Below are 20,878 nucleotides of genomic sequence, written 5' to 3'. Positions count from 1 at the left end.
GAACTACAACTGACTGTCTAATCCTATCCACTAATTATATGCTTGATGGATGAGATCACTTGTGAAGAGACGCATGTTCGTCTTTAGACGTCCGTTCGTATATAGGTGTCGTTTTAGCGGCAGCGGGGAAAACAAAAACGAGTTTGCGGGTGTTTTTTCACTCGAATGTGTCGACATTTTACGGACTGCAGTAAGAAAATTTGTCGCCATTTTACGGACTACTACAGTCAGAAGGGCGGTGGTGGCCTGGTGGGCATCCTTTTCCCGTCATGGAAATAGTCCGGTGAATAGGAGTCGTTTTCTTTGCCCTCGTGCTTGGAATGGTATTGTTGGGTCGATTTGTTGATTATTCAGATATCGGTTTTTGTTTTCTTGATGAAAGTCAGGATTATTTAGTGCAATTGTTTGTCATCTTACTGCTCTCTAGTTGTTCCCTATATTGACTACGTATTAGTACTTGGGAGGCAGTGGCACAGCAACAACACAAGTTATTGGAATCTTTGGGTGAGCCTCCTTGGCACCAGCTAGTTTGGGTGAGCCTCCTTGGCACCAGCTAGTTTAAATCTGAACTTGAGGCAAGCAAGTACGTACAAGCTAACAAGGGCAGGCCCGTATTTCTTTCCTGGTTTTTGTTTATTTAATCAGCAGGTTTGCCCTTGATAGACCCATTTGACCAGCCATGGTTGCTAGGTCTAGGCGCTTATGTGTCCGGCAAGCTGACAGCAAGAGGGCATCGTTGCCTTCAAGCTGTGCCTCCTTGGCCAGCTCAAATGCCGCCTCGAGCCGCCCTGCCCGGTCGAGCATGTCAACCGTGTTATTTACTTTGGATCATCTAGGTGTGGATCCAGTGGGTGATTTCTTTGTCAGTTGAATCAAATACACCTAGAGCTTTCTTCGGGAGTAGGAGACAGAGAGAGTAGGAGCATCTGACCGTCGGAGGAGCTCTCTGCCTTCGCTGGTTCGTCGATGAAGATCTGCGCACGGCAGCGACGGTCGGAGTAGCGGTGGAGACCGGCGGTGGTGGAGGCAGTGGCGTGGCGCCGGCGGTGCTTCCCGTCACTGGTTGTGCCCCTCTGTTAGATCGAAGTAGGGTTTCTAGGTGGGGCGTACGGCGCAGGCGAACCTCGTACTGAGAGCCGCCGACCCTACCTCTATTTAATGCGCAGTGTGACGGGGGCCCGCCAGCCATAGATGGACTGGGCGCCCCCGATCAGGGCGCGAGGTCAAGGCCCAAGTGGCCGTTGGGCCACTGTGGTTGGGAGATCAAACCAACATTCTCCCCCTTGATCTCAACTCATACTTTAACTTTAAACTTTGACTTTAATCCTTTTCACTTTTATTTGTTCCATCACAGATTAGTGCATAGAGCATGCTTCATCGTCACGGTCAATCGCCGATAGATTTAACAGCTACAATACACATCTCTGTTCTGAAACAGATTCTTTAACTTTGGGCCCTTTATTGTCCGGAAATCATAGGCTATACCATAAATCCATGTCGACTGTGTGTTCTCCAAACACACTGGGTGGTAAGCCTTTTGTACGTGGATCCACAAGCACTTGCTTGTTACTTATATGTTCAATACTTTTAGTATAATTCCGGACTTTCTCCTTCACAACATACAACTTTAACGTCAATGTGTTTGGCAGCACACTTGACCCGTTGTTATAGGAGCGAACTACTTAAATGGTTATTGCTGTTGTATACCATTATCAATTTCGGGTGTAAGTTCTTTTAACCACTTCGCCTGTCCTTAAGCCTCATAACAAGCTATACCATGGTTATGCATCTTTGATGACACCACAACTGTTTTTTTGGAGCTTTTCCACAATAAAACTCCAACTGCGAGTGTTAGCTACTATGTGGGTTTCACTAAACATCTCGCCAAAATTTAACTTTTGTATCCACAACTATTTGAGAGTACTTATTCTTTCTCACTTACCATGAGGCCTATAAATCTTTGCACAATTGCAAAACATTCTCAACTCCATTCCAGTGATCTATATCTAGACTGGACTTCTGCCAAAAAACATCCCGGATACATAAACTATGTCAGGGTAAGTTCTTGCTTATAAGCATTCAGTAAGCTTCCAACAGCTAAAGCATATAGGACGTCCATTTGATCGATCTCACATTTATTATTGGAACACTGAAAGTTCCAAAAACTATTACCCTTGACTATAGGAACAGGCGCAGGTTTATTCACATATATACTTTATTTCTTTAGAATCTTCTCTAAGTATACACTTGAGACAGTTCTAATACCCCTTTTCCTTTTATCTCGTTAAGTTCCAATTCCTGGAACGAATGATGCTTTACCAAGACCATTCTCATTGAAACTTAAGGACAAGAACTGCTTCTTCTCCAATAGTAGATTAACACCACTACTAGCGAGTAAGGTGCTACCCACATGCAGGATTAGGAAAATAAATTTTCCATGTTTAAACTTTGCATAAATACAATTGTCCTCTACATTCTCTTTAAAACTCAAACTTTCTTATTGTACTATCAAACTTAAAGAACCACTGTCTTGAAATTTGCTTTAATCCATAAATGGATTTCTTTAGGCAACATCCCTTTACATTCTTTTCCTTCTACGACAAAACCTTTTGAGTTATGCCATGTAAACTTTTCCATACAAATCCCCATTGAGGAATGTGTCTTTACATCCTTTTGATGTAACTATAAATCATAATGTGCCACTAACACCATTATGATTCTAAAAGAATCATTGCATGCTCATTATAATCTATTCCTTCTCTTTGTGTAAATCATTTCACCACAAGTGGCGCTTTATAGCTTTCAATATTCCCTTTTGATATCTTTCTATATTCCCTTTGAAGTCACCTTTGTCTTGTAGACCCATTACAGCCTACTGTTTTGGCTCCATTGGGAATTTCTTCTAAGTCCCAAACATCATTGGTATCGATTTCATTTCATCTTCCTTTACTTCTTGCCATTTAGATGAGTGAACACCCTCTCATGGCTTTTCAAATGAGGTGGAATTATCCTCCATTTGAATTTCTTTCTTATTCTTTGAGACCTTCTAGGGCCTCGTGGCACTTCTTTCGTATGGGGCTATTGTTGCTCTTTATTGCCAAAAGGCAAATGTTCTATAGCCTCCCGTATCATAAGATTCTTGTTTACTTATTCATCTTCTTTAAGAGCTAACATCAGGTGTTGTATATGTCATACAACATCAACATGTATTAAGCAATTTGTTGCTCTAAACACTGTAGTGGATATGTAATCCCACTTCTATTCAAGCTTTAGGTATCTACATACCATGCTCCCCCAGATTACTCCATCTTCTGTAAAGATGGTGTATCTTCAAATTTCTTATTTTGGGTTTAATCTGCTAAAAACTCATATGGCGTTATCCAGTATAAATACTAGCTGACTATGCTATCTTCCTATCGGAACTGTAAAAGGTCCAAGAATTTAGCTATTTCTTTACTTTAGGGGTATCATTATTATGACCGTCTTACTCCCTCAACGATCACATTCATCTTTTATAGATCACTTTTACCTTCAATGCATAGTATGCATTGCATTATCTGAAGTATGGGGGAAGTATCTTTCTTAATTGTCTTTCTTAATTAATCTTACATTTCTCCCCCTCGAAATGTGGTATGAACTTTTCTACCACAATTTTGAAACATTCAGAACTCTTGTGAATGAGAAAACTTTGATTACTTACTTCATCCACATGATTACATCATGCAAACAAAATTCATATGGGAGTATATTTTCCTCATTACACTTCAAAACTCAACATAGTCTATTATTATCAATACTTCTACAAGTCACACTTGCATATCATTCTTATCTTTTGGTTCACATGCAACTTTCTTTTGTTCTTAAACTTATTGAGTACTTATGACCATGACACAATCTGAGTGTACGGTAAATACTAGAATAGCATAAGATCTATCCCAAACTTCTCTTCATGTGCGGGATATTTCTTTAGAGCACATGAATCATCACATCCTCCTCTCGCCATGCAGGATTGGTTAACATATGTACTATGCCAACTTTACCCCGCCATGCGGGTATTTTCTCAAACTTTTCCCGCCATGCGGGTACTATCACAAACTTTTTCCCGCCATGCAAGATAATTCTCTTGAACAGACATAATTGCCAGGATTGGCTCATGTTCAATCATCAAATTCAGAAATAAATCCGAATATTCTTTAACACATATGTGTAATCCAATGTTAGTCAAATTAAACATGTATATGACTTTTACAACTCTCATAAGTGAAACTGAAAATAAATTCTTTTTCACAGAGAGTACATAAAAGACATTTCTCAATGAAAACTCTCATTGATCTATCTCTTTTCTTGGATCAATATCCTAGAATTCTTTTCTTTTGAAGCCATTCTTTAAAGAGAACACAGTCCCTTAACCAATGGCATTCTTTCATACATAACTTGCCCTTAGGCATTTCATCATCTGAGTCATAAGTACCCAGCTCATTTCTCTTTTTGCCTTCAAGAATGAAAGCATGGAGGTCTTTTGTCTGAAAAATATTCAACAATAATGCTCATTAAACTTTGAAAACTTTATGTTCTATTCTATATCACCGTTGGGCAGAAATAGAATAAAACATCATTCTTCTACATTAATTCCACATCACCGTTGGGCAGAAATGAAATTAACGTATAGAAATTCAATAATCTTAAAAACATAGAACTGCTCCTCAAAATTAAATTCTCCCGTTGGTTCGAATTTAATTAGAAGACAATCAACTTCATTGCAGCGGAAACATGAAAATACATTTCTCTAGTTTAAGAGCATTCCTTGATCTTTATATATTCTCTGAAAATTGGTCACTTTGATGCAAAATTCATCAGAGATTTAAAGTTTAATCATAAAACTCATAAAATTATAATATTGTTATCATCAACATTGGTCAGAAAATAAAAATACCATAATTTAACTTTAAACTTAAACTCATAAATAAACTTATAATATTGTTATCATCAACGTTGGTCAGAAAATAACAATATTATAATTTATCTTAACTATCAACCGACTATTCCTCCAATTAATTTTTTTTTCAGTTGGTTCTAATTTTAACTAGAGGATAAACTTTTCATCATTTACTGAATAACTATAACTGCTCTTCAAATTAGAAGATAATAAACCTTTAACTTTGCAGCGGAAACTTGACAAAATTTCTTTTTCCACTTTTCAGAAGCATTTTTCTGTACTTTTCTACTCTTTGAAAATTCTAACACGTTGGTGCAAAAATTATCAGAGATTTTAAATCACTCTTTGAATGAAATCATCGAAATCTGCTTCTGAAAAAATAAAACAATTCTCAATCACCACTGTGCATTACTAGGCTCATTCTTTTCTTTTCTCGGCCCAAGACAGCAGAAGCTGGCTCGGCCCAACTCATCATTCAGCCCGGCCCCTCTCCCTCGTGCGCACGCACTGCCTGCCCAGGCCGCAACGTGGGCCTAGGCTAGCAAAGTGCCACGGCAGCGCGCCCCGCCTGGGCCGTGATGCAGCCCGCTCAATCTCGGCCGTCCGTGCGCATCCGACGGCCGAGCGCGCATCTAGGGCAAACAAAACCGTCAGGCTGCCCGCAATGTAGAAACCCTAGCTTCATTTCCTCTTCTCCCTTTCTCTCTTGCGCGTCTCTCTCTCAGCAGCGCGACGCATCTCGAGCGACAGCGAGCCACGCCGGAGGAGATGACGAAGACAGCGCCACCGTAGGCCCTCTTGTCAGCGAGCGCGCTCCCCATCGGGAGAGCGCGCCGTCATGAAGCAGCTCCGTGTCGGCGCCCTATACCCGTACCCATGCGGATGCACCTCAGCGACGAACACCGGCGCGGTCTGGTCTTTCCTGCACGACAGCGGAGATGGCAGCGGTGAGGTAAGCCACCGGCCTTGCTTTTCTTTTTCCCCTTCTGCGTTTCTGCTTGTTTGGATCTTGCTTTTCTCAGTTTTGACCGATTTGGGGATGGGGATTGGATCTAGGATTAGGGTTTCGATTCCTATTCTTCTTCCCCTAGTTCGATTCATGGGTTTAGGGTTCGAATCAAGCGATCTTGAGGCCGATCCCCTTCTATCTTCACCCAGTTAGGGTTAGGGTTAGGGTTAAGGAACCCCTTCTGTCTGCTCAGATCCGAAGGATCTAATCTGTTCTTTTCTTTGTTGTTCTTTTGATTCTCTTCCCGCGCGTCAGCAAGCCAGTGGTGGGTACTCCATCCCGCGTGAGGCGGTAGTGATGGCGGCGGGGAAGCCCTGGTAAGACTTCCCCCAGATTGCCGTCCATTTCTTTTCCCTTCTGTTAGGGTTAGGGTTATGGGTACCCCTCCCCTTTCTCTCTATTCTTTGCTAGGATTAGGGTTTCTACTTCTTCCGATTTAAAAACCATTCATCTTCCCCATGCGGTTCTTCGTTCTCTATCTAGATCCAAACGGATCTAGTCTATCTTTTCTTTTCTAATCGGTTTCTAGCCCCTAACAAGATCCACATACTAGACCTTGCTCTGGTACCATTGTTATTTACTTTGGATCATCTAGGTGTGGATCCAGTGGGTGATTTCTTTGTCAGTTGAATCAAATACACCTAGAGCTTCCTTCGGGAGTAGGAGACAGAGAGAGAGTAGGAGCATCTGACCATCAGAGGAGCTCCCTACCTTCGCTGGTTCGTCGATGAAGATCTGCGCACGGCAGCGATGGTCGGAGTAGCGGTGGAGATCGGCGGTGGTGGAGGCAGTGGCGTGGCGGCGGTGGTGCTTCCCATCACTGGCTGCGCCCCTCTGTTAGATCGGAGTAGGGTTTCTAGGTGGGGCGTACGGCACAGGCGAACCTTGTACTGAGAGCCGCCGACCCTACCTCTATTTAATGCGCAGTGTGATGGGGGCCCTCCAGCCATGGATGGACTGGGCGCCCCCAATCAGGGCGTGAGGTCAAGGCCTAAGTGGCCATTGGGCCACTATGGTTGGGAGATCAAACCAACAAACCACAGATGTGTAGTGGCTGGGGCATGGAGCAACTCCGTATTTGCTCTGCATAGAGCGGAGGAGCTGAAGGCCGGTGTCAACAACACCAGAATGGCTGCAAGCATGCATGACACCAAGCAGAGTGACATCATTTGGCTGCACACCTTGGTCTAACATCTCATCAAATAAAGAAAGTGCGCATCTCCAGTGGCCGTACTTTGCTGTGGCAAGGATGATGGAGGTGTAAGTGACGACCGACGGCTGTTTGATCCTGTCGAACACCTTCCTTGAATACTCATAGCACCCGCACTTGGAGTACATGTCAACCAGAGACACTGAAATCACATCATTGTTTCCATACCCAAGCCGAAGGACAGTGCCATGGACGCACCTATCGATACCCAGACACGCCATGCCCGCGCACGTGCTCACGACGCTCGCCAGCATGAAGTGGTTGGGCGCCATGCCGTCGCCACGCGTCCTGAGGTCGGCGAAGAGCCGGATCGCCTCATCCCCGAGTGCGTTCTGCGTGTACATGGCCAGCATGGCGCCCCAAGACACGGCGTTCCTCGTCGGTGCGGCCATGGCATCGAACACCGCGCGCGCGTCCTCGACGCCGCCGGCCTTGCCATACATGTCGAGGAGCGCATTGGCGATGACGGTGCCGCGCGCGCACCCGGCAACCTCCGCTCGGGCATGCACCTGCTGTCCAAGACCCGTGTCCATGAGGCGCGCGCAGGCGCAGGCGGCCGTCGAGAAGGTGACCGCGTTAGGCCACACGCCGCTGGAGCCAATGGCGCAGAGGAGGGACATGGGGTACTGGGGCCGGGCGGTGGCGGCGGCGGCATACCCGGACATGAGCGTTGTCTAGGAGATGACGTCCCGATCCCGTATTCCGTCGAACAGATCGCGAGCACGGCCCATCGCGCCACAGCGGTAGTAGGCCACGAGGAGATGGTTGCAAGAGGTGAGGGGGGACACGACGCCGGCCTTGACGAGCTTGGTGATGAAAGGAGCATAGTAGTAAAATACGTCTCGGTGGCACACCCTAGAGCTAATGGACAAGTCGAGCGGGCCAATGGCATGATCTTAGATGCATTGAAGAAGAGGATGTACAGAGAAAATGACAAAGCTCCTAGAAGATGTCTCAAAGAGTTACCAGCCGTGGTCTAGGGCCTCAGAACTCAGCCCAGTCATAACACCGGCGTCTCACCGTACTTTATGGTTTACGGCGCTGAGGCAGTCCTTCCAGCAGATATAGCCTTCAGATCAGCATGGGTAGAGAACTTCAATGAAAAAAGGGTCAATGAAGTACGGGAACTAGAAGTGAATAGCGCAGAAGAGAAGCGACTCGATTCTTGTGTACGTATGGCCAAATACCTTGCTATTTTACGTAGGTACTACAACAAGAACGTTAAAGAGCAGTTCTTCGTGGTCGGGGACCTGGTCCTGAAGTGGAAGACGAACTAGGCTAGTGTCCATAAACTCACAACCCCATGGGAGGGTCCTTTCATGATCAAGGAAGTCACACGACCAACGTCTTATAGGTTAGCTCACCTGGACGGTACTGATGTACCAAACTCATGGCACATCAACAAGCTTAGACGTTTCTATGCTTAACTACTGAGATATGTACTCCTCTTGTACTTTCGATTTACTTCATTAAAGCTATTATGATTTCTTCGACCACTCTAATGTGTCACTTCGAATTTTATGGTTATTCTTACTTAGCCAGTAAAAGCCGACCACCACTCCTTCTACGGTTTTTGGAACATGCCCTGTCTCCGGTTCCTCCCAACACGTGCATGGGATCCGCTCTCTACGTTACGGGTGATCGGCAGGTCCCCCTTAGTTTGACTTGTTCGCGTCTACGTGTGCACAGGTCATGCACCTCACACTCCGACCACATGGCAAACTAGGGCCACACAAACTTTTCAGGATGATGTGTCGAGCAAAATGGTATAACTAAACAGAACGTTAACATGTTCTCACTTAGTTACACCAATATAAGTTTCAAGCTTAAAAACATTTTATACAAAGCAAACAAGCTTATAATGATATACAATTACGTTATTACAAGCTTGCCTGAAGAGGCCCAAGTTTACAATAACACAACTATGTCCTCCTTCTACAGCTCTAAGCCTATTACATTGGCTGGTCGGGGCACGCGGCACCTACTGCTCGCTGCTTCCGATATCCTACTCGAGTCTTGGGGACTCTTGTGCTAGTCGAGCTAAAGGGGATGGCCCCACCGATGCCTGGCTAGTCAAGACCGTAGGCTTCGTTGGTTGTTTTGCAACTAATGGCGTTTCCAACTGACTTGTCGATGGCGTCCCCTGTATAGGTGCTGTTCCACCTCCACACAGGTTAATGTCGCCAATTATCTTTGATGACAGGTCCAGCTGGGTCATCCGAAGCTCCTCCGCCTTGTCTGGGTCTACCTCTTTCGGGTATCCAGCCTCTAGGCGCTTGAGATCGATCAGGGGGTAGTGGGCACGCACCATGCTTAGCACATGGGCACCCATGTACTCACCCGCCTCCTTCACAAACTCTTGGAACCATCCCCATGCTTGTCTGCATCTCTCGACCAGTCCGAGCTGGGACGTCCTTGGCTCTTCCTTTGTGAGCGCCGGGTCAATAAGGTCGAGGACGGGCAAAATGCCAGTTGCCACTTCCTGGCACCGGTTCTTCCATGTGTCCCAATCCTCGGTGGCCTCGAGGCATCATGCCTTCTAGTCGTCACGCTCTTTGATCATGGCTTCTAGATGCCTCTTGGCATTGACTTTTAAAACTGCACACCGTACAAGACATCAAATGTAATGGCACAACAAGACAAGGCGGGCAATAGAATGAGAAAGGTGGTCTGGAATACTTACTTTTTAGTTCCTCCTTCATTTTGGTGGTGTGGTCCTGGAGTTGAGACTGGTTGCATGCCAGTTTCTCGTTGTCCTCCTTCAAACGACCACACTCTACGGTCATGCGGCTTTTCTCCTCTTGGAGGCAGGTTACTTCAGCTTCTAAGCCTGCATTACAGCTGTCACTACCAACAACGCAACAACACGTGTCATACACTTGCTGTGATAAAATGACAACTTACTTGTTTTTTCCCGCTCTTTGTTATTGAGCTGGCCGACCAGGTTCTGGTTCTGTGCCTCTCGCTCTATCCTCTCCTGGTCGGCGGCTTCAAGTTGGCGGCACAAGCGTTCCACCTCGGCCGCCAGTTCTCTATTGTTCGCCGTGATTCCCTCAATCTGGTCGAAGCACCTCTTTCGGTACTTCGCGGTCTTCATCAAGTCCTGCATATAAACAAGCTAAGTCAGATAGATCGACTACATAACAGGGTCAAGTGGTCAAGCCAAACATACCCGGACTTCTGTCACTAGACGCTTTGCCGCCCATTCAACTTTTAGGGTCTCTTCGACCTCTGGGATTTCTTCGTGAATAACCCACTCTTTGTTCCGCCAGCGCGACACATATACATGTTGTCGTTTATCTTGGGGACGGCCCAGGATTTCTTCTACTTCGTCCTCTTCGGCCTCTTGTTCAGGGGGCAGCGCTGGTCTGGAGTCTACAGTCTCCGCGACCACTATGGCCTTCTCACGAGCTATAGCATCGGCTAGCGTGCTCTGTGCCAACTCCGGTTGCTACTTCTCGGCTTGGTCTAGTTCCCTGGCGCCAAGGTACCCGCTCCAGCAGGGTTAGTGCTCGGAGCACTTGTACTTTGCTCGGCTGTCTTCTCGACCAGTTGCTCGGGGACTGACGTCTGGCCGCTTGTCTGCTGAGGTTCCGGTGGAATTTCTTCTACAGGTTCCTCCACAACCGGCTGCTGAGCAGTTCTTTCCGCCAGTACTGGCGAAGCCGTGCCACACCCGGCTAGTTGGTTGGGATTTTCGGTGGACGCCGACCTGATATACCAGGGAAAAGTTCAGAAGACAATAGTATTCAATACAAATTATAAGCTCACATCAAAGTTATAGATACTTACAGCTTGGAAGCACGGATTGACATGGCGAAGGAGCGTCTCTTCGATCGTGCCTGCTCCACGTGCTCGGCGGGTTCCACCGGATCTTTTTCCATGACGAGTACTGGCACCGAGGTTTGGTGCTCGACACTTCCCCCGCTTGTCCTCTATGTTGTAGTGGTTGGTGATGTGATCACTGCTGGCACAGAGGAGCCACCCTGCTCCGTGGACCCCATTTGTCTCCTCCTCTTTCGAGGGACGAGTCGAAAGATATCCGCATCCTCTGTTTCGTCATCTAAAAGGGGGAAGATGGCCTGGCGATGTTTATTGGCAGCCGGCCGCTTGCCAGCAGCTCTGGCCGATGCATCCTCCACAACCTCGAGTGCCGCCCAGTGGACATCTTCGGTCCTGGCACTGGTCTGGGCGGCTGGGCCGACAACTTGCGGCCAATCCACACCAGGGGGCGGAGACACGAACACTGCTGCCCGGTCACGACCATTACTCTGGGAAACATAAAAGAGACAACAGTCAATTTCTTGTTACAACATGATTCTATAGGTACAAGGAAGCATCATTTACCTTTGGAGGAGGTCGGGCCAGCTTGAAGGCGTGCTCGATGTCGTTTAACCTGACGTAATTTGGATCGGCTAGATTGAATAGCTCCCCAATCCTGGCCTTGACTTCTGTCTTGTCGAGCGCCTCTTTCATAGTCCTCGTTGGATCTACGCTCCACTGGTACTTGAAGCCAGGATGTACCCTCTTCTGGCAGGGCTAGATCCTTCGGCTGATGAAGTTCCCGACCACACTTGGACCATCCAGCTTTCCCCATGGGATCATCCCGAGTAGTTCTGCGATCTGCTCCAAGTGCTCGGGCTTCTCCAACCAGCTGTTCTTCTTCTTTGGAATCAACCCCACGTCGCATAGGGTGATTGTGTTCAGCTCTTCGCGGATGTAGAACCACTTCTTGTACCATTCGTCCAGCGAGGTGTTCTAGGGGTAGTGCAAGTACTGGGCCTTCATACAGTCACGCAGATTAAGGTAGACGCCTTTGGCTATCTTCAAGCCGCCGCTCCCTTTCTTCCGCAGACAGAACAGGTGGCGAAAGAGGTCGAAATGGGGCTGGAAGCCACCATAGGCCTCGCAAAGATGGATGAAGGTGGAGACAAGAAGAATCGAGTTGGGATGCAGATTGTAAGTCCCAATCTCGTAATACAAGCAGAGACCCTGAAGGAAAGGGTGCACTGGAACCCCAAAACCCTGTTTGAAGAAATCCTTGAAAACCACAATCTCACCTAGTTGTGGATTGGGGAAGCTTTCTCCTTCCGGCGCACGCCATCCCGTGAGTGCCTTGTTGTGGAGCACTCCCATGGCGACGAGGTCTTCGATGGTCTGCTCATTGCTCCTTGACTTCCACCACTCCTTCGCCATGACTCCGCCTTTCTTCTAGGCATCTCTCTTTGCCATTAATCTGTCCTTACTAAGGGGGTGGATGCGGTGGCGGGGGGATTGGTGATGATTTTCGGAGGAATAGGGTTCGGCAAGAGGAAGAAGAAGGTTACGGCGACGAATGACAATGGGGATTGGTAAAAAGTAACTTACCAGTTATATATTATAAATAACCAAGAGCTCCATCGTTTCGTCCGCCTGAGATTCTTGGGAGATGTGCGCACGCGATGCAGACGGTTGTTTTCACAACCTCGAGATCTACGCCAATAAACGCGCCCCTTCGTTACTAGTGTACGTGCCTCTTCGATGATAGTGTGAGAGGGCCCACACTGACGCACCTCCATACAGGTGCCAAGCGACTGTTTGCCAGAAAGAGTAATAAGGCAGAGTGACGTGTTATATCCATCTGCTTTTTTGACCAGACATGACAGTTTGGACTTGACAGAGTAAGGAGATAAATAAATACACTAAATAATAATACAAGCGGCGTTCTTTTTCCTTTCGCTGCATGTCTTGTGCCTAATGATGGACCAGACCACTGCCGTGCTCGGGGACTGCCCAGACCACTGCCGTGCTCGGGAACCGCCCAGACCACTGCCGTGCTCGGGGACTGCTCCGACCGCTGCTGTGTATGGGGATTGCTCCGGCTATTAATGTGCTCGGGGACTATCCCGACCACTGCTCGGAGATTGTTTTCCTCAACTACATGTGATTTGTACTCACATACAGTTGAGAGACATTTATTTAGACCTTGCTACAAGGCTCATACTTCGCCTTCCAGTAAGCTCGGGGACTACATCGGTACGATGCACCTGCCGGTGCATCTCGTATCGCCTGCATGATGATTGGATTCTTAACTTCAATGGAAATTCTTCTTTTTAGACCCTGGCACCACATGCCTACGTCACCTACTACTAGGCCCGGGGACTAAGTGGGCACACTTCACCTTGCGGTGAATGTGTTTATTTAATCGACCCTTATGCTTTGACTGATTGTAAGGATTACTATCGTGCTCGGGGACTGTCCCGACCACTGCTCGGAGATTGCTTTCCTCGACTACATGTGATTTGTACTCACATACAGTTGAGAGACATTTATTTAGACCTTGCTACAAGGCTCATACTTCGCCTTCTAGCAAGCTCGGGGACTACATCGGTACGATGCACCTGCCGGTGCATCTCATATTGCTTGTACGACACTTGGGTTCTCAACTTAACTGGGAATTCTTTTTAGACCCTGGCACCACGTGCCTACGTCACCTACTACTAGGCTCGGGGACTAAGTGGGCACACTTCACCTTGCAGTGAATGTGTTTGTTTTTCGACTCCTATGCCTCTGATGATCAAGGGCGCTACGCTTCAAGACGCACTTACATTTTTGTTTAGAAATACAAGTGGGCACACTTCCTAGGACAGAAATATTTTTCTTTTTTCTTAAGAGCACCATACATTCTTCGGACAACCTACTTCTCTGGCGACAATGGTGGTCAGAGATGTCAAGGACTCAAGCCTTACTTGTCGGAGAAGGTTAAAATGGCGTGTCGCAGCATAATACATGGTGCTCGGGGACTAGCTGTGGGGGTATTAACCCCTATACCCTTATGGCTAAGCTTGGGTCGGCCCGGATCGGTGAGTCCGGTCCACCAAAAGATGACGCGTGGCTCGGCCAACCTGTTCGGAGCCCCGCGTAAGGAGTCAAGGCAGATTTGACGATCAGGCAAAATCCTGGTCGGTTAGAATAGGAATCCTTATCCGGTCACATATGGCAATTGTAATTGGCTAGGATTAGTTTCCAGATCTGTAACTCTGCCCCCCGGACTATATAAGGTGGGCAGAGGACCCCTCTAAAAAACATCTCTCATTGACATACAGCAATACAAATCAGACGCAGGACGTAGGTATTACGCCTTCTTGGCGGCCGAACCTGGATAAAACCTCGTGTCTGTCTTGCATCACCGTCTTGTTTGTAGCTTGCGCATCTGTCTACCGATAATCTACTACCTTGGGCATACTCCTAGGTAGACTGCCGACCATATTTCGTCGACAAGGCATAGCCGAGGGATGGAGCGAGTTCGGGGTCGCAGACCCAGGCATTTGGGTGCAGTTGAAGCGTAGCCGAGGGATGGGCGAGTTTGGGGTCGCGGACAAAGGCGTTTGGTGTGCAGTCGAATCATAGCTGAGGGATGGGGCAAGTTTGGGGTCGTAGACCTAGGCGTTTGGTGTGCAGTCGAAGCATAGCCGAGGGATGGGGCAAGTTCGGGGTCGCAAACCTAGGCGTTTTGGTGTCTTGAGCCCCCGAGCCCCGTTGGGCCTCGGTAGGGGTCGGTTTGAGTTTTGTGTGTTACCCCGTCCTCAGTTTCTCACAACTAGAGGGGCTAAGCTTTGTCACTTGCCTTGATCGCTTGGGCTCGAGTGACGTGCTTGGTGAGCTTGCTAACGGGTATGATCGAGTGGAATCCGGGTCCATCGTTCGTGATGGGGTCGGCATAGTCCTCTTGTGACATTCCACTGCTCCTTTACCTGCAACCCGATAGATGCCTGGGTCATTCCAAAGACCGACCCATGTGGCCTATTGGTCTCCCCTCGATGGAGATTCTATGGGTTTGGCGAGAGGTTTAGGATCGAACAAGAAGGTTGAGCTGACCCTGTTTGCTTTGGGGCAGACTGGGCGAGGGCCACACGGGGCTCATCTGTGTTTTCTCCCCTGACTCTATTTGATGTGGGGCAGCCTCAGGCCCTTCGTGGGCCGACCTTCGAACCTCGGTCGGTCATTGCTCATGTCGAATGAGGCAACTGCCACTTCGTGACGCAACACAGAGCGTTGTGATGCATTTCGCCGCATGTGCGATGTCTTAGTTCCTGAGCCCCCAAGCGATTTAGGGCATGGGCATATGGAATGAATGCGTGTATAGATATATAAAATGATTATAAAGAAATAGCGAGGGTCAGTAGTGTTACCTTGATGACTTGAGTGATGGGGTTTGAAGAGCTCTAATCAGAAATGTCCGACCGGGACCCATGCTCGTCGTTCGTGATGGAGTCAGCATGGTCTACATGGGGCGTCCTTTCCTCCTTACCTATCTCTTGGTGTTTTTTTGAGTCGTTCGATCGACTTAGGAAGCCCGATGGTCTCTTCTGGCAGAGATCCCGTTGTTTGGGTTTTTCCAAGTCCTGCCTGGGGAGGCGGAGAGCCACCTACGCATGGTGACGCTTTGGTTTTTTGCGCCCGGTGTGCGGTAGTGGTGAGCCATACCTAGGCCATGTCCCGTCTCACCAGGCATCGTTCTGTCTGACCAGGCATCGTTTCATCGGTCAGTGTGCGTCCCATCGGTCAGGGTGCGTCCTATCGTTTCCCATCCATATTGAATGGGGGACGGGAGAGAGTTTTTTGCTCTGATCTTTTGCCCTTCCTCAGCTATTGTGTTTCCTCCTTAAATAGGGGGAAAGAGAGGGCTTTTCGTTGTAGTCCTTTGCCAATTCTCCAACTATTGCCTCTCCTCCTTCTTCCTCCTCACCGAGAGTGCCTATATGCTATGGCGGTTCCTAAGTGAGAGATAGGGTAAGCGAGGGGGAGGACTTATAGATCCTTTCATGAATCTGGAGCATGATGTCGAGCTGGAGGCTGCCCAAGGCGGTGCTGGCCATCTTTACCTAAGAAGGGGTGGCTTCCGCCGAAGGAGGTGGCGCGCTGAATTCATCTGCGAGGCCTTTTTTGGGCTGGAGCCGTGGGTGGATTTTTTTTGGTGGATCTTCACCGGGCGAGCCTTATCGAAGGGGAAGTTGCCCAAGATCATGCTGGTGGAGGGTTCCGTGCCTACAGCTGCTCAGGTTGGCCAGTGCATAAAGTTTGATGAGATCTCTTCTAGCCATGGTGGCCATACGTTGGTAGCAACGTCCCTACCTAGGAGCTATCTTGACTGCTTGAGAAGGTCCGGAGCTCCATGCTCTTCTGCTGAGCATCTATGGGTGCGACGCCCTTGAGGTACCCGTTGCACTCGCCGAAGTCGAGGGAGCAGAACCGGGTGGGTCCCTTGAGGTACTCGTTGCGCTCACCGAAGTTAAGGGAGCGAAACTAGGCGAGGCCCCTATAGCGATGGTTATGTCCGGTGGTGTGTGACATGGCCTCTCCTTTGGCGTCAGACGATGTCATCGAGCGGCCGTAGTAGTATTTGGAGTAGAAGTAGTTAGAAAATGTAATAGTTGAGTTCGTGGGTGAGTCCCCGTGTGAACTGTTTTTTGTATCAATGAATACATCAGTTCTGTTTTTGTGATAGAACCACTATCCGTTCCTTGTTTTTTATCCTAGCATAGCTTTTGTTTTTATCCTTTCTTTTTTGCACCTATCCGTTAGTTCTATAGGCTGCAACTTTTAAGAACCTAGGCATGGCCCACGGGGCTCGGCTGCTCATAACCATAGGTCGTGGTGGGGTGCGTTCGATTAGGAGTAAGAACAAAGTCACATAGGGCAATCAAAGGAATAGAATGCGCTTCCATTCGGGGACAAGGTTGTTACCATGTGATAGTAAAAAGAGAGGTAGTATTTAGTATTGTACCCTCATGGAGCCCCCGAGCGACCCGGGCTAAAAGTGTTCGGGCTGGGGTGCTTTACAGGAGCAAGTGTTTGACTAAAAAGCAGTAAGACCAAATTTAGGAGAAAAAATGACGTAGCTGTTCAATGTTTCAAGTGTTGGTGAGAACGTTGCCGTTGTCGTCCTCCAGTCGGTAGGTGTCCGGTCGGATCACTTCGGTCACCATATAGGGTCCTTCCCATGGTGGAGAGAGTTTGTGTTTTTCCTTCGTTGATTGGGTCCTCTAGAGTACGAAATCACCGACTTCGAGGATCCTCCCCCTGATCTTCCTTTTGTGGTACCTACAGAGAGTTTGCTGGTAGCGAGCAGAGTGGATGATGGTCGTCTCGCGGGCCTCTTCGAGCAGGTCGACTATGTCTTGCTGAGTCTCCACGGCTCGGTCATGGTCGAAAGCCTTCACTCTTGGGGCGTCGTGGTTGAGGTCGGAGGGCAGCACTGCTTTAGCTCCATAGGCCAGGAAGAAGGGTGTGAACCCTATGGATCAGTTCTGGGTTGTTCTTAGGCTCTAGAGGATCGCTGGGACCTCTGCAACCCATCGCCCGGTGTATTTGTTGAGTCAGTCGAAGATGTGTGGCTTAAGTCCTTGGAGGACCATGCCATTGGCATGCTCGGCCTGACCGTTAGTATGTGGGAGTCCAACCGAGGCCTAGTTGATCTTGATGCCGTATCCATCACTAAAGTCTAGGAACTTCTTTCCGGTGAAGTTAGTCCCATGGTCAGTGATGATACAGTTAGGAACGCTGAACCGGTAGATGATGTCGAGGAAGAATTTGACCACCTCTTCCGATCGGATGTTGGTGATGGGCTTGGCCTCTATCCACTTGATGAACTTGTCGGCTGCTACTAGTATGCGAGTGAAGCCGCCCGGGCCCTTTTTAAGGGGCCCTACCATATTTAGGCCTAGACCGTGAATGGTCAGCTGATGTAGATGGTTTGAAGTTCCTGTGCCAGCAAATGAGTTTGCTGAGCATAAAATTGGCATCCCTCACACCTGCAGATGACCTCCTCTACATCTCGTAGTGTGGTGGGCCAGTAAAAACCTTAGTGAAAGACTTTTTCGACCAGCTACCTCAGGGCCACATGATGTCTGCAGATCTCGGCATGGACCTCGAGGAGCTGCTTCCCCTAGTTAGTTGACATGCACTTCATGAGCACCCCCGATGGACTCCGTTTGTAGAGTTCATCACCAAGCGCGATGAAGGTCTTGACGCGTCGAGCGATCCATCGAGCTTCAATCCTTTTGGGCGGAAGAACCTCCTTGAGGAGGTAGGCGAGTAGCGGTGCTTGCCAGTCAGTTTGATCGAGTGCCAATATGGCGATGTTAGCGGGTGACGTCGTCATAGAGGCACTGGGGTCAGAGCCTCTGAGCGCCGGCTTGGCGTAGGGGTCGGAGCCCCTGGGCGCCGGCTTGGCGTTAGGGTGTGTCTAGATTGGACCTTCTAGGATATGGGCGGATGGCTCATGGAGATCATTAATGAAGACCTCGCTCAGGGATGGATCCCGCCTGGCGGCCAATTTTGCGAGAAAATCGGTGGCATCATTGTCCTTTCGGGGGATGTGATGCAGCTCGATTCCTTGGAATTTGTCCTCGAACTTGCACACCTCTTGGCAGTATGCCGCCATGAGGGGGATTTTGCAGGAGGACACCTTCATGACCTGATTGACGACTAGCTCCGAGTCACCATGAACGTAGAGTCATGTAGCACTAAGTTTGGTGGCAATGCGTAGTCCGTTGATGAGGGCCTCATACTCTACAGCATTGTTTGAGGCTGAAAAGTGGAGGCGGATGGCGTAGTGGAGCCTACTCCCACTGGGGAGATAAAAACCACTCCAGCCCTCGATCTGGGCGCCATGATGGACCCGTCGAAGTACATTGTCCAGTATTCGTGGGCGACGTCTGGGGTCGGTAGCTGGACCACCGTCCATTCAACAACAAAATCTGTGAGAGCTTGAGACTTAATGGCGGTACAGGGGATATACCTGATGTCATGGCCCATGAGTTTGAGTGCCCACTTAGAGATCTGTCCCACGGCGTCACGGTTGCAGACGATGTCTCCGAGCGGGTATAAAGTGACGACCATGACTTCGAGGTTGGTGAAGTAGTGCAGGAGCTTCCGGGTTGCCATTAGCATGGCGTATAGGAGCTTCTGCACCTAGGGGTACCGGACCTTGGGGTCGATGAGTACCTCCCCGATGAAGTATATGGGCCACTGGACCTTACGGTGGTGTCTCGGTTCTTCCCTTTTGATGATCAGGGCGGCGCTTACCACATGGTTGCTGGCAACGACGTAGAGGAGGAGGGGTTCTCCTTGTTTAGGAGAGACGAGGATTAGGGCAGACGTCAGGGATGCTTTGAGGCTCTCTAGAGCCTGTTGAGCTTCCTTAGTCCAGATGAAGGCGTCCATCTTTTTAGGAGCTTGTAGAGTGGCATCCCTCGTTCGCTGAGCCGAGAGATGAACTGGCTCAGAGCTGCTAGGCAGCCGGTGAGCCTTTGCATGCCCTTGACGTTGCATATGGGGCCCATGTTGGAAATGGCCATGATTTTTTTGGGGTTGGCCTCGATGTCACGCTCGGACACAATGTATCCTAGCAGCTTCCCCTTTGGAACCCCAAAAACACATTTATCGGGATTCAATCTGATGTTTAACCTTTGGAGGTTCACGAACGTTGCAGCCAAGTTTGCGATCAGGTCACAGGCTTGAGCTGTTTTGACCACTATGTCATCAACAAAGACAGCGATCGTTGGTCTTGGCCGCTTGGCTTGATCAGGCTGATCGAGCGGGTCGATTTAGTCGGTGAAGCATTGCTGCATGCACCTTTGGTAGGTGGCACCAGCGTTTTTAGGCCGAAAGGCATGGTTATGTAGCAGTACGAACCACACGGGGTGATGAACGAGGATGCAAGCTGATCAGACTCTTTTCATCGCGATCTGGTGATAGTCCGAGTAGGCATCTATAAAGGAGAGGATCTCGCAACCCGAGGTGGAGTCAACTATCTGGTCTATGCGTGTCAAAGGAAAGTGATCCTTTGGACATGCGTTGTTGAGGCTAGTATAATCAATGCACATTCTCCATTTCCCGGTCTTCTTTTTAACAAGAACAGGATTAGCAAGCCAGTCGGAGTGGAATACCTCTCTGATAAATTTAGCTGCCAGGAGTTTGGCGATATCATCACCTATGGCCCTGCGCCTTTCATCGTTGAAACAGCGTAGGCATTGCTTAGCAGGCTTTGAGCCCGGGATGAGGCGCAGCGCGTGCTCGGCGATGTCCCATGGTATGCCTAGCATGTCGGATGGCTTCCATGCGAAGACATGACGATTGGCGTGTAGGAAATCGACGAGCTCGCATTCCTATTTGGCTAGGAGCTGGGTCTCGATCCGCACCATTTTGGTTGGGTCGGTGGGGTCGATTCCCACTGCCTTGGTTTCCTTGAGTGGGCGGAAGGCCATCGAGGAGTTTGGTTTGTTGCAGTCTGGGACTGCTAGGGTCGACGACTCCCCGAGCCATGGAAGCTTGGACGAGTTGATGACCGCGGTGGCGAGCTCGAAATGCTCACAGTCGCACGTGAAGACGTGCGAAAGGCACTGCTCATGGTGATGACGTCGTTTGGTCTCGACATCTTCAGCTTCAGGTAGGTGTAGTTGGGGATTACTAGGAATTTGGCGTAGCATGGCCGCCCCAAGATGGCGTGGTAGGACCCTAGAAAGTCCACCACTTCGAAGGTAAGGACCTCCGAGGGGAAGTTGGCTCGGTTGCCAAATGTGACGGGTAGGTCGATCTGCTCGAGCGGGTATGCCTATGCTCCTGAGATCACCCCATGGAAGGGAGAGCCCACCAGGCGGAGTTTCAACCCGGGGATGCGCATGGTGTCAAGGGTGTCGACGTAGAGGATGTTCAGGCCGCTACCTCCATCCATCAGCAC

At 48.8% G+C, this 20,878-nt stretch overlaps 1 protein-coding gene and 1 pseudogene across 1 annotated transcript in view; both read right to left on the bottom strand.

Annotated features, from left to right (window-relative positions):
- Positions 1-20,878, bottom strand: part of LOC136508248 (tubby-like F-box protein 14) — a 48,324-nt gene that overhangs the window by 12,287 nt on the left and 15,159 nt on the right. The window lies entirely within an intron of this gene.
- On the bottom strand, positions 634-20,243 carry LOC136507303 (pentatricopeptide repeat-containing protein At4g15720-like; annotated as a pseudogene).

The sequence above is a fragment of the Miscanthus floridulus genome, chromosome 15 (genome assembly GCF_019320115.1).
Source record: "Miscanthus floridulus cultivar M001 chromosome 15, ASM1932011v1, whole genome shotgun sequence".
Lineage (NCBI taxonomy): Eukaryota > Viridiplantae > Streptophyta > Magnoliopsida > Poales > Poaceae > Miscanthus > Miscanthus floridulus.
Note: the sequence above shows the minus strand (reverse complement) of the source record. Positions and strands in the feature narration are given on the sequence as shown.